Here is a 12297-nt window from a genome sequence, read left to right as displayed (position 1 = left end):
TCAGCAGACGTGAGGTCGCCTCGTAGGATGAGCGTCTCACACATCCCCAGTGACAATGGAGGGAGAATACTACAAGCAGAGCTGTAATTCCTGTCAGACCGGCTGTCAATATCAGGACTGTCAGACAGGCAGCAGTCAGGATGGGGGCCATGTCCTAATATGCAGCCCTGTTCCAATTCTGCCTCCTTCTAGCCATTGTGAGGCCGGATTGGGGGAGTTGGGTGGAACGTAATGTTTCTCTTCCAGGAAGAGCTATCCTTTGGTCGGAGAGGGGCAGCTCCTGAAGTGGCATACTTGCAAATTCTGCAGCTGGCCAAATGGGAGGCTCTTGTGTGTGGCAAGTACATGGGGCCATCAGAACTGTAAGGCCCCTTTCACACGTCAGTGATTCTGGTACGTTTGTGCTTTTTTTTAAACGTACCAGAATCCCTGACATACACAGACCCATTATAATGAATGGGTCTGCTCACACGTCAGTGATTTGTCACTGCACGTGTCTCCGTGCAGCGTACCCGCGTGTGCGTGATTTCCGCAGGGAGACATGTCCATTTTTTTCTGGCATCACTGATGTTCCACGGACCACGCAGTGGTGTGATCCGTGAAACACGTGCCAGAAAAAAACGTGCATTTAAAATAATAAACATTTGAACTCACCCGGCGTCCAGCGATGTCCTCTGCAGCCCGTCCTCCCTGCTGCTTCTAAGCCGGCTGATTACTGTCGCGCATATTAATGATGCACGACACAGCCGACCCGGAAGCAGCTGCTACGGCGGTCAGCGCCGGCCGGATGCTGCACCGCGGGAGGATTCAGCACCACGGAGAGCGGGAGCGCGCACAGGTGAGTTGATTTCTAAGTGCAATCACGGGCCACGGAGAACGGAGCCCGGATTGCACTTAGACAACCCACGTGTGCCGTGAATCACGGCACACGCAGGGACATGTGCGTGTTTTACACGCCAGTGAAAAACGTCACTGTTTTTCACTGACGTGTGAAACGGGCCTAACCTAGAGCAATGACCCCTTATACAGACCATGCCCCATCCATGGCTGTTACCTGCTGTCTGAATAAGATTGAACGCCGGTACTGCAATGACAAAGCATCCAGACATCAGGCTCAGGAAGCAGGTTTCAAGAGGCTTTGGTGACACTTGATTGGATCCTCCAGGAGGACATTGTGGCCCAGCAGTCATCAGTGAGACCGTCACCCTGGGTGGTGTGCTGCCAACAAGGATGATTTAATGTCTCATGAATCATGATATAGATGACGTGTCCCAGGGCCTCCATCACCTGCCCTTCCCGATGGCCATGAATTGATCCTATCCAGTCAGGGAGGAGTCCGGGAGGAGTAGACAGGTGCCATGCATGGGTGCGGCCATCTCCTTTAGAGGAGGCTCCGTAACTGCACACATACACGACCTACTCCCCTATAGATGCCTGTGCTAGGAAAGGTAGAAAAGGTTTTGGGGGGCACATAGGCTCAATGATTAACATCATACGGTGGCTCAGTGGTTAGCATTGTATGGTGGCTCAGTGGTTAGCACTGTATGGTGGCTCAGTGGTTAGTGCTGTATGGTGAGGTCCTGGGTTCAAATCCCACCAAGGACCACATCTGCAGGGAGTTTGTATGTTCTCCCCGTATTTGTGTGGGTTTCCTCTGGTTTACCTCCATACTCCAAAGACATATTGATAGGGAATATAGATTGTGAGCCCCAATGGGGACAGTGATGATAATGTCTTTAAATTGCCTTGGAATCTGATGGCGCCATATTGGCAATATATAATAATAATAAAAAAAAAGATTTTCAGGGACAGAAGAAAAACAGTAGCATTATTTTCTAAATAGGCTCCATTAGGCTAAGGCAGCATTGCGTTTTTGGCTATGGTACAGTGGACAAAGATGGCTCATTAGTGCAGCATAAAAGAAAGGAGCGCAACCGCGACAAGCAGGTCACGAACAATTGGACTGGTTCTGGCCTTTTTTGTCGCGGTCTCGGTAGCTTGTAAACTGCAATGCGACCTCAGTTGCTGACATTATGCTGTGATGTAGCAGCGGAATAGCTAAAATCACTGCATAGCCCCAGCCTTAAAGGGGTTCTCCGAGGAAAAGAGGTCATCACCTCTCCACAGGTGATAACATTGATTAGTGGGGTCCATCCACTGGGGCTCACACTGATTGGCAGAAAGTTAGATTGAAGGAGAGGGGCACACGCCCGACCGCCGCTCCAATTATTCTCTAAGGGGCTGCTGGAAAAAGGGAAGAGTAGCACAGGGCAACACCATAGAGAATGAATGGAGCGGAGGTCGAACCTGTGCACTGTTGCCCCATTCTGCCAATCGGAGTAGGTCCCAGTGGTCAGACCTCCATTGAGCAATAAGCTTTCACCAGACAACCCCTTTAAAGTGAGTAGGCCAGAGATGCAATACCACACACATCCTGAGGACAAGTGTGGCGCTGTTTTAAGAATACAGCAACCATGTTTCTGTCATCCTGGATAATCCTTTTAATTTGGCCCTGCATCTATATATAGGATGCGGTTCTCTGCCATCATTGTGCCCAAGGGTGACTATAGACTGGGAATCCAGCATACGTATCCCTGCAGCCTGGAACAGAAGGGTATAGGGGGTGACTGACCCTGACGGACGACCCCCACCAAAAGCTTCTGATTTTCCAGTTACTAATAACTCGTTTCCTCTGATCTTTCTTCACAACTGAAAAGGAAACTGTGGCCGGTGTTACATGCACAGAGTCGCATCGCAGGGAGTGTCACTGATCGGCTGAGGGCATCGTCACCTTATATCGTTACATCATCTGCTGCTTGTAGTATCTCATTGTAATACGTTAGGAATGTGAGCATCTCATCAGCCAAGATCTCTGCTGCTGTCAGTGAATGGAAAGAACGATCTAAGACTTCTCATAGGGATACAAGTGTAACAAGTCACATCGCAGGGAGTGTCACTGATCGGCTGAGGGCATCGTCACCTTATATCGTTACATCATCTGCTGCTTGTAGTATCTCATTGTAATACGTTAGGAATGTGAGCATCTCATCAGCCAAGATCTCTGCTGCTGTCAGTGAATGAAAAGAAAGATCTAAGACTTCTCATAGGGATACAAGTCACATCGCAGGGAGTGTCACTGATCGGCTGAGGGCATCGTCACCTTATATCGATACATCATCTGCTGCTTGTAGTATCTCATTGTAATACGTTAGGAATGTGAGCATCTCATCAGCCAAGATCTCTGCTGCTGTCAGTGAATGAAAAGAAAGATCTAAGACTTCTCATAGGGATGCAAGGAGTCTCACAGAGGAAGTGTAACAAGCCCACAGCTGGGAGAAGTATTAATTTCTTCTTTTTTCTGCAAGAACAATTCTATTCTCTGACAGCAAGCAGAGATTCTGAAGGTGAAAAGGAACAGAAAAGCACTGATGACGAGCATGGCACTTGTGATAGGGGATTTTGAGGATGCATTTATAGAGAAAGAGCATCTATAAATATCATTAGGGCAGCAGACATGAGACACATGCAGCTAGTGCACACAGATGTACACATGATGCACACACAGAACGGACAGGTACCTGTAGGTGGATGATGGGGCCGCCCTGCAGTGATGGCTCGCCTGGTCCACCCCGCTCACCTCTGCTTCTCCTCTGTCTCGCACTCAGATCCCATTCACACACCGCTCCACTCCCTTCATCCCTGATCGACATCTTACTCAGCCAATCAGCAGCGCCGCTCTCACAGCACCTGGCGTCCGTCAGCCAATGAGAGTCTTTAACATGAGCGAGCCCCTAACTGCTCAGTGACATTTGGCAGAGCGCCGACGTCGAATGCGGAGAGCGCTCCCAGCTAACAGCGTGACGTCACCAAACCCCGCCTACCCGCTAGAAATAGATGAGAAGCGCTGAGGTGAGGTGCGTGCAGGTGTTAGATAGAGCGCGACGTCACGTGATGTGAGCAGTCACGTGTCCAAATACCAGAGAGAGAGAAGCGCGTCGACAAAATGGCGCGTAGGTGATTCCTGAGGTAATTTGATGTCGACGACACTGCTGATGACAGAAATTTCGTTTCACTGTGGGTTAGTCATCTTTCAGACGCGTTTACCCTACTATTTTTTTTTTTATTCATCTACAGCTCCATATTTTGCATTCGTTCACTGAAAAATTGGAGCTGATTATTAGTGCAAGTCTTAAAAAAGGGAAAAAGTTCTTAAACATTATTTTTTAATCACTTTTTTTCAAATAAAAACCTAAATCAAGATAAACATTTGGTATCTCCACAAGTACAAAAATCTGATGAAAATATAAATGTAATTATCCTATACTCTAAAAAAAAATGGAATTCCTATTTTGTTTGTTTTTCTCCTCAAAAAATGCAATAAAAAGCCATCAAATTGTATGTACCCCAAAATGGCGATTAAACCAGCAGCTCGTCACACAATAATCACTGTCCCATGCGGCTCCATCGACAGAAAGCCCCCCACAAAAAAAGTAATGGGTCTCAGAAAATGGCGACACAATTGGAAAAACTTTTGTGAATTTTTTTCTCACCACTAAAATAATTTAATTTAAAAAAAAAAATTAAACATGTTAGGTATCCCCCTAATCATACAGTCCCAAAGAATCATTTTACCAAGTCTTTTTTTTTACTTCACAATTATCAAAGGAAAAAAAAAGAAAATCATGCTAGAACTGTTTTGTTTTTTTTCCTTCACCATGTCTTAGAAGAGAGGGCGTAAAGAGCGAAAGCACAAAAATTAAAACTAGTCACTGCAACAAAGGGTTAATATACTAAGCAAAATGACTTGAGCACAAAAGCTATTCCATTTGACTGCCATGCCATGAATTTATCTTTATAACGGAAAATGAGTGAGATTTTTATGCATGTCCACAGGCTGTTCATCTGTTCTGTGCTGGCGCTAAACAAGCTGATAAGCTACAATTTCCTGCTCGACACACGGTGCCTCTAGAAAAACTTTTCATGGAGCGATTTGGTTTTAGACCATGTATTCTGACAAGTGGCGAGGTCAGCTTAGGCTACTTTCACATCAGCGGGTTTTTTGCCTGTAGGCAAAAAAACGCAAACCCAATATGACCGGATCCTGTTGATTGAATGTGCAACGCATGCAGAGGCGGGCTAGTCCCGGGAGGCTGGGGGGCAATTGCCTTCCGGACTGCTCTCCCACATGTTGTAAAGGGCCGGCCGCCTGCTGCATAATGTCATTATAACACACATGGCCACGCACAGTGAATGGCGCACAGCTGTGTCTCCTGTACTATGATGCACCCAGGGACACTGACATTACAGGCGCAGACAGTGCTGACCGGCCGCATAGTACAGGAGACACGGCCGCGCAGTTCAGTGCGCGGCCATGTGTGTTATAATGGCTTCCTGCAGCGCACGCTGCCTCTGTCCAGCCGAAGAGCATCAGACAAGTGTTGCGGCTACATCCCAGTAGCTAGAAGGAGCTGCCCAGGTAGTGGGCGTGACCAGCTTGGTTAGTGGGCGTGGCCATGCTTCCACCCGTCCACTATAATCATGCAGGCTTCCCGTCCCTCTCCCCCTGCGCGCCCCCCCATTTGGGGATCTTACCTCAGACCCCCGCTTCTATTATAAACAACTCCAGGACCACCTGGATTTTCTTTCTGGTATCAGCTGTGATGCTGAAGCCCCGCCCCTTCTGATCATATGGGCAAGACGTCACCACAGGTCCTTTCGCCTGTGAGATTTACCATCGAACAAGTCTGTGGGCCGCACGGGAGACAAGAGGAGAGAAGTGTCCCCCATCATCAAAAGTAAAAGCCCCCCAGTGTGTGTGTGTGTGTGTGTGTGTGTGTATATATAGGATTGTCTGTGTATGATTATTTGTATGTGAATGTTTTCAAATATGTATACGCTTCTATATGACTATATCTATGTATGTATGTGTATAAAGCTGTGCGTGTGTGTATACGGCTGTGCGTGTGTGTATACGGCTGTGCGTGTGTATAAGGTTGTACGCTGCGTGTTTGTGTATACGGCTGTACGCTGTGCGAATGTGTATACGGCTCTGTGTGTGTATACGGCTGTACACTGTGTGTGTATACGGCTGTACGCTGTGCGTGTGTGTATACGGCTGTGCATGTTTGTATGCTGTGTGTAAGTGTATATGTATGTATGTGTATATGGCTGTACGCTGTGTATGGGTCTCTGTGTGTGTATGTACGTGTATATGTCTGTATACTGTGTGTGCACGTCTATGCCGTGTGGGAGTACATGTGTGTGTGTGTGTGTGTGTATATGTGTACACATCTCTGTACTGTATGTTTACAGTCAGTGTTTCTGGGGTTGTGTATGTTTGTAAGATGCCTGTATGTGAGGCTGTGTGTGCACCATCAGGGTTCACAGCCTTTTGGATTCAGAGTGTTTTTGATGCGTTGTACAGTACAAGCACAGTGGATGGATTTCTAGAAATCCTATGCCCACTGTGCATGTACAGCCCACAGTGAAAACTGACCTGTGATGCGGCTTCCCGAGGCCTGGCATGTCAATTTATTGCTATGTAGCCACAAGTGCCTCCACAGAGAGAACAGAAGAGAGAGAGACAATAGTGGCCCGAACTCTGACTGTGGGCACAGGCCGCTGTGGTCCCTGCCGAGAGCACTCACAGCCCCGCAGGAGAGGACATGCTGCGTCCAGGACACACCATGTCCAGACCGTGGGCACAATCTTATAGTGTATTGTGGTGTACGTGTAAAACATTTGTATATTTAGGTCACAACACTAAATCTATAAAGGTGAGTGTCCACCATCAGGCGTCCTCACGGTCTGGACACAGCGTGCTTTTTCTGGTGGAGACGCTAGTGGAGCACCCCACGGGGGCCTTGGGGGTTACTCGTTGCCGGGCCGGTGAAGGATCAGAGGGATGGATGTCATGGGTGACCTGCCTGGTTTTGTGACCCCGAGGTGTCCACAGAGAAGGGGGGATGGATGGAATGATTTTGTGACGCCACCTGCGGTACGCGGCCAGGGATTAGCCACCGCTGCTGTCGCTGTCTTTCGAGGCGGATGGTAATAGCAGCTAAGATGGTTTCACTCCCCACAGGTGGAGTGGGCCCCAACAAGGATAATGAGGGGAGTAGTGGCAGTGGCCGTTGGCCCCGAAGTGCAGTAATAAGAGTCTGAGTCGGCTGCTGCTGTTCCAGGTGTCTTTACTAACAGTCTTTCTATTGCCCGGGAGTCACCGGTCACCACCGTGCTGGGCCCCGTTGACCTTGGTTGAGTTTGAGGAAGCCAGTGGTGTTTAGAAAGTGTCCTATCCAAGGGGTGTCCCTTCATGAGAGGGGGAACCTGTGAGCATCTCATTCCAAGCCTCAGGCCCCATGAGAAGAAAAAGGAGAATAAGTGGTGTCGTGTCGCCAGAACTGAAGTCCCGACTTGACTGCTGGGTGTGTGTGTGTGTGTGTGTGTGTGTGTGTGTGTTTGTTATGCTCCTCTTCTATCCCAAGTGGAACCCGTCCCCCAGGTTGTTGTAATAGTGACCGGGAAAGTCCAAAGCTTCGTGATGGCCAACCCCCTGCCTACCCTAGTCCAGCTCCCCAGCGAGAAGGCTCCTAAGGCCGGGTACACATATCCGGCTTTTTGCCGTTTTGATGGATGCAGCGCACGCCAGTACACTATGATACAGTACAGTGGCAGTACCGCAACTTCCGAGTCACATACTCCGGTCACATGACAGCATGTGACCGGCGCATTTTGCGTTGCCAGTGTACTGTATACACTGTACTGGCGTGCGCCGCATCCGTCAAACCGACGAAAAGCTGGATATGTGTACCCGGCCTAAGCTGTATGTAAAGTGTATGTGGAACACCGGTGATTAACCCCCTCCTTATCCGAGGTGAATACTTCACGTTAAATAAGGTGCAGTACACTGTGGCAACTGGAGCCGCAGGGGCGCCACACTAGTTTCTTGGGCGGGAGATCGCGCTATCCGTGCACACAGAGTGACTGTCAGCGGATTTTCGCTGTATTCTCCCGCTCAGAGCACTTGCGTCTCTGTTAGAATAAATTGACATGCTGAGGATAGGAAAGCAGCGGCACAGGTCAGTTTATAGAGAATATAAAAGAAGCCCAGGGGGTCGGAGATTTCTATAAATCCCATCCACTTTGCTTATACTGTACAATACAGCATTTTGGACTCAGTATAAACACTTTGCGTCCAAGATACTGCTGACACTGATTGTGGGCACGGACCCTAAGAGCTCATTCACATATGTGTTGGGAAATTTCAATTGTCTTTCCATGTTTATGAAAAGAAAAGTGAAATTAACCCCTGCACTGTGACATACTGTAGCTATGTGACCACCTTATGGCCTCCTTCACGTGTCTGTGTATGTGGTACGTGTTGTATCCGCTTTTTTCATGGGTACCATACGTACCCATTATAACATATCGTGCTGCTCGCATGTCCGTGTGTTTACACATGCCATGTGTTATCCTTAAGCCTGCTTTACATGTTACGATTCTGCATATGATATCATATGCGATCGTAACCGCCCCCATCGTATGTGCGTCACGTTCAATTTTGTTGAATGTGCCGCACAAACGATTAACCCCCGTCACACGTACTTACCCGTCCATACGACCTCGATGGGGGCGGCGAACATCCACTTCCTGGAGTGGGAGGGACGTTTGGCGTCACATCAACGTCACGCGGCAGCCGGCCAATAGAAGCGGAGGGGCAGAGATGAGTGGGACGTAAACATCCCGCCCACCACCTTCCTTCCGCATTGCTGGCCGGGAGCCGCAGGACGCAGGTAAGATCTGTTCATCGTTCCCGGGGTGTCACACACTGCGATGTGTGCTACCCCGGGTACGATGAACAACCTGATGTTCAATTCATGAGGAATGAACGATGTGCGTGCGATGAACGTTTTACCGTTCATTCGCAATCGCACGTAGCTGTTACACACTACAATGTACCTTACGGTGCCGGATGTGCGTCACTTACGACGTGACCCCGCCGACACATCGTAAGATTTATTGTAGCGTGTAAAGCGGGCTTTACAGAGACATCTGTTTTTTTCCCCAGCAGCTTAGATGACAAGAGCCAATAGAAGTCTATGGGGCTGTGAAAAACACGTACAGCACACAGATGGCATCAGTGTATAGTCCGTGTGCCAGCCGTATTCCGTACGAGTTTAACATTGAAAATATAGGAGAAGCCTTGTAAATGTTGTACATGTAGTTAGCTGGGTTATGGTACTGTATCTATGTAGTAAGCGTGGTTTTACTCCTATATCAATACAGTAAGCTCAGTTATGGTACCATAGTTAATCAGTAAGCTTAGGTCTGGTACTATGTCTATGCAGTAAGCTTGTTCTGTTCCCCTAGCTATATAGAAGGCTTGGTTCTGTTGCCGTTTCGATGTTGTAGACTAAGTACAATTTTGTTCCTGTATGGGTACAGTAAGCTCGGTTCTGCTCCTGTATCTCTGTAGTAAGCTCAGTTCTGCATTCGTATCTCTGTAGTAAACTCTGTTCTGCTCTCATATCTCTGTAGTATGCTCGGTTCTGCTCCTGTATCTCTGTAGTAAGCTCGGTTCTGCATTCGTATCTCTGTAGTAAACGCTGTTCTGCTCTCATATCTCTGTAGTATGCTCGGTTCTGCTCCCTTTTCTCTGTAGTAAGCTCGGTTCTGTTCCCTTATCTCTGTAGTAAGCTCAGTTCTGTTCCCTTATCTCTGTAGTAAGCTCAGTTCTGCTCCCTTATCTCTGTAGTAAGCTCAGTTCTGCTCCCTTATCTCTGTAGTAAGCTCAGTTCTGCTCCCTTATCTCTGTAGTAAGCTCAGTTCTGCTCCCTTATCTCTGTAGTAAGCTCAGTTCTGCTCCCTTATCTCTGTAGTAAGCTCAGTTCTGCTCCCTTATCTCTGTAGTAAGCTCAGTTCTGCTCCCTTATCTCTGTAGTAAGCTCGGTTCTGCTCCCTTATCTCTGTAGTAAGCTCAGTTCTGCTCCCTTATCTCTGTAGTAAGCTCAGTTCTGCTCCTTTATCTCTGTAGTAAGCTCAGTTCTGCTCCCTTATCTCTGTAGTAAGCTCAGTTCTGCTCCCATATCTTTGTAGTAAGCTTGGTTCTGCTCCCTTATCTCTGCAGTAAGCTCTCTTCTGTTCCCTTATCTCTGTAGTAAGCTCCCTGCAGTTCCCATATCTATGTAATCATATTGGTTCTGTTGCAGTATCTATGTACCCAGTAAATGCGGTTCTGTTCCAATATACAGTACAGACAAAAAGTTTGGACACACCTTCTCATCTCTAGAACAACTGTTAGGAGGAGACTTTGTGCAGCAGGCCTTCATGGTAAAATAGCTGCTAGGAAACCACTGCTAAGGACAGGCAACAAGCAGTAGAGACTTGTTTGGGCTAAAGAACACAAGGACTGGACATTAGACCAGTGGAAATCTGTGCTTTGGTCTGATGAGTCCAAATTTGAGATCTTTGGATCCAACCACCGTGTCTTTGTAGAAAAGGTGAACGGATGGACTTTACATGGCTGGTTCCCACCGTGAAGCATGGAGGAGGAGGTGTGACTGTGTGAGGGTGCTTTGCTGGTGACACTGTTGGGGATTTATTCAAAATTGAAAGCATACAGAACCAGCATGCCTACCACAGCATCTTGCAGCGGCGTGCTATTCCATCCGGTTTACGTTTAGTTGGATCATCATTTATTTTTCAACAGGACAATGACCCCAAACACACCTCCAGGCTGTGTAAGGGCTATTTAACTAAGAAGGTGACTGATTGGGTGCTACGCCAGATGACCTGGTCTCCACAGTCACCAGACTTGAACCCAATCGAGATGGTTTAGGGTGAGCTGGACCGCAGAGTGAAGGCAAAAGGGCCAACAAGTGCTAAGCATCTCTGGGAATTCCTTCAAGACTGTTGGAAGACCATTTCCGGTGACTACCTCTTGAAGCTCATGAAGAGAATACCAAGAGTGTGCAAAGTAGTAATGAAAGCAAAAGGTGGATACTTTGAAGAACCTAGAATATAAAACATATTTTCAGTTGTTTCACACTTTTTTGTTAGGTATTTCATTTCACATGTGTTAATTCATAGTTTTGATGCCTTCAATGTGAATCTACAATTTTCAGAGTCATGAAAATAAAGAAAACTCTTTGAATGAGAAGGTGTGTCCAAACTTTTGGCTTTACCTTGGCTGGCAATCAAAATACAGGGAAGCCCATTTATTTTATTTTTTTTATTAAAAAAAATAATTTAAAAAAATGCTTTGGCTCCCGCCGTATTTTGATCGCCAGTCAGGTAAAACCAGGCAACTGGGGGCTGGGATTCTCGGCATCCTCCCCTAGAAATGGCGCATTGTTTCTTAGTGCTATTTCCAGGCGCTTTACCTGTCTCGTGCAGTGGCCCTGGTAGCGGCACGCTCGGTAATAAAGGGGTTAATAACAGCTTTGTATTCTCAGATGGTACTAAGCCTGAAATTCATGGTGTCACGCCAAATTAGACATGGCCACCATGAATTTCTAATAAACAGTAAACAACAAACACAACACATAAAAAAAAGTTTTCTATTAGAAATAAAACAAAACAAAAACATTTAAAGACTCCATCTTTATTATAAAAAACTCCTTAGTCCGGCGTAGTCCACAGGTAGGGCAATGTCAGCTCTTCTTCATCACTCTGTACAGAGCGAGAAGCAGGGTGACAGTGAGGGGATGATTCAGTTAACAGGATCTTTCGTTGATGTCATAGCCATGTGACCAGTCTGTAGGCCAATGTCTGTACAACATTCATACCAGACTGGTCACATGGCTATGACGTCATGGAAGGTCCTTGCAGCCCGGGGGCACAGCAATGATCGGATTCTGAAACAGAAGCGGCCAGGAGACAGAGTCTGCAGGACGCGTCGCGGGACCTGTAAGTATAATGACAATGGTTATTATTAACTATATTCTTTATTTTACACCCCCCCCCCACCGCCCCATCCCATAAATGTAAAGCCTGAGTTCGGTGATCGGATGCAAGTTCGCGTTATATCGATCTCGATCTTTACAAAACGATCGGGCAAGGCTCCCGATTCCGACCATCGGGGGGATTGCCCATCACTACTTTTGGGCAAACCACTGAAATGTAGATGCAAGGGGGGGTCATGATAAAGCCATGTTCTCCATCAATTGTATTCTTTGGTGGATCACCAACCTGCAGTAACACTCTTCCGCTATACCACTGCATGACAGCCTATTCACTTACCATTCCTTCTAGACTGAGCTCATGGGCAAAATCCTCTCTCCAACTGTACCAGGA

General features: G+C 47.4%; 1 protein-coding gene and 1 long non-coding RNA gene across 2 annotated transcripts in view; one reads left to right on the top strand and one right to left on the bottom strand.

Annotated features, from left to right (window-relative positions):
- Nucleotides 1-3765, bottom strand: part of SLCO4A1 (solute carrier organic anion transporter family member 4A1) — a 92185-nt gene extending 88420 nt beyond the window's left edge. Inside the window, exon 1 of the mRNA XM_075347775.1 lies at nt 3579-3765. The gene's annotated coding sequence lies outside the window, so the exon portion shown is untranslated. The remainder of the gene's footprint in view (nt 1-3578) is intronic.
- Nucleotides 3766-3990: 225 nt separating this feature from the next.
- The window catches only part of LOC142310275 (uncharacterized), a 191953-nt gene continuing 183646 nt past the window's right edge, over nt 3991-12297 (top strand). Inside the window, exon 1 of the long non-coding RNA XR_012754116.1 lies at nt 3991-4078. This is a non-coding gene — a long non-coding RNA (uncharacterized LOC142310275). The remainder of the gene's footprint in view (nt 4079-12297) is intronic.

Source organism: Anomaloglossus baeobatrachus, chromosome 5 (genome assembly GCF_048569485.1).
Source record: "Anomaloglossus baeobatrachus isolate aAnoBae1 chromosome 5, aAnoBae1.hap1, whole genome shotgun sequence".
NCBI lineage: Eukaryota > Metazoa > Chordata > Amphibia > Anura > Aromobatidae > Anomaloglossus > Anomaloglossus baeobatrachus.
The sequence above is the reverse complement of the archived record's forward strand: the minus strand, read 5'-3'. Positions and strand labels throughout refer to the sequence as shown.